Genomic DNA, 1820 nt, shown 5'->3' with positions numbered 1-1820 from the left:
GGTGCTGGCTTTGAGATACCAATCTCCTTGGTGGGTCTCATGAGCTGCCCATCAAACCAGGTCCAGAGGAGACAGCCTAGGACTGGAGAAGTGGAGGAGGTGACCCCTCTGGGTAAAAGCTGAGGGGGATGAAGAGGGTGGGGAGGGAAGAGGGAGGGGAATGTGCGTCGTGTGTGACTTTAATTTGGTGCTGGGCAGGCAGGTTGGGCAGGTGGGCATCTCTCCAGCTTCCTTCTTCTCCATCCTATCCCATCCCATTGATGAGCAGCAGCATCTCTTGATGTCCCTCCCTCCCTTTTTCCCACCTCTTGCCCAGAGTGGGTGTTATTTGCCCGTAGACCTTACAGAACCATTTTGGGGAAGGAGGAGAAGACATCTCCTCACAGAGGTGGTCAGAGAGTGAGACTCGCTTGCTCCAAAGACTTCATCCATCTGTAGGAGCTGTTGATGTTCCTTTTCAAGGGTGAAATTGAAAAGCTCCATGACTTCCCCAAAGAGTTCCCTTTTTTTTTTGGTAAGAACCTCCAGAGGATCATCTTTGTGGGAATTTCTTGGATGAAATCCCTTTTTTCTGCTGTAGAGAAGCTGGAAAGACATCAGCTTTTAGAGGTGGTGGTTGAAAAAAGGAGGTCACCTCCATGGAGAGTGAAAGCAGGAGAAGAAAACAGGGAAAGCTGTGGAAACCATGATGGAAAGGACAAGGGAAAACAAGAGGGAATGAGGAACTGGGGGAGCCCAGGCTGGAGAGCCAGAGGTGGGATGGAGATGCCTCTCTGGAGAGCAGGAGAAGACAATGGTCATAGGAAGCCCTTGGGGATGGTGATGGTACCTCCTGGTGACACCATGGAAGGCCAGTTTGGGACTCATTCCCAACAGCTCATGACCAGCCCAGGAGGTGCTTTGTGGGAGCTGCTGTGCAATCCCCTGGGTGATCTTTGCCTCCAGGGAAGGTGGATGAAGCAGAGAAATCCTTCCCAGTGGGAGAAGGTGGAGAGTCCTTTCCACCAGGGAGGTGGGGATGGTCCCTCCTCTCCCAGTTGCCAGTGGTCCCAGTGCCACAATACCCTGACACCTCATCAGCTTCCAACCCTGATGCTAACAGAAGGTTTGGTCTCCACTATGGCCAGATGAGGTTTTTTTAAGCTCTGATGAAGATCTTAGAGGGAACCACATCTCTTTACCTGATGTACCATGAGATGTTCTCCAGGACCCCAGAGCCCTGGGTGGGAGGGACCACCCTGGGGAGGGGGACATGGGTGAAGGAGATGGAGGGGGTTGTTCTAGCTGTGGCACGAGCTGTCCTTTTTTTGTACACAACGGTTGTAAATAAACTGCCTCGGCGTTTCTTCTGTTTTCTCACGAGCTCTGAGGTGTCTTCTGTGTCCTTTGGTTTTGGGTTGGGTTTTTATTTAGAGGGGATGATCCCAGTATCACTTAAACTGGGAAGGGACTGGGAGGGGAATTAGAGTGGGAGGCAGCATGTGCATCAGGGAGGTGGGTTTGGTTTAACCCCATGCCTCAAAAGAACTTGGTGGGACTTTGGAGAAGAGAAGATTGAGAGAGGATCTGATCAATGTCTATAAAGATCTGAAATGTGGGGTCAATGGATGGGGCCGGGCTCTTCTCAGTGGTGGCCAGTGACAGGACAAGGGGCAATGGACACAAACTGGGACACCGGAAGTTCCAGACAAACTGAAGGAAAAACTTCTTCACTGTGAGGGTGCCGGAGCCCTGGGACAGGCTGCCCAGAGAGGGTGTGGAGTCTCCATCTCTGGAGATGTTCAAACCCACCTGGACACTTTCCTGTGCAACCTGGTGTA

Source organism: Antrostomus carolinensis, unplaced genomic scaffold (genome assembly GCF_000700745.2).
Source record: "Antrostomus carolinensis isolate BGI_N321 unplaced genomic scaffold, ASM70074v2 scaffold34954, whole genome shotgun sequence".
Lineage (NCBI taxonomy): Eukaryota > Metazoa > Chordata > Aves > Caprimulgiformes > Caprimulgidae > Antrostomus > Antrostomus carolinensis.
The sequence above is the reverse complement of the archived record's forward strand: the minus strand, read 5'-3'. Positions refer to the sequence as shown.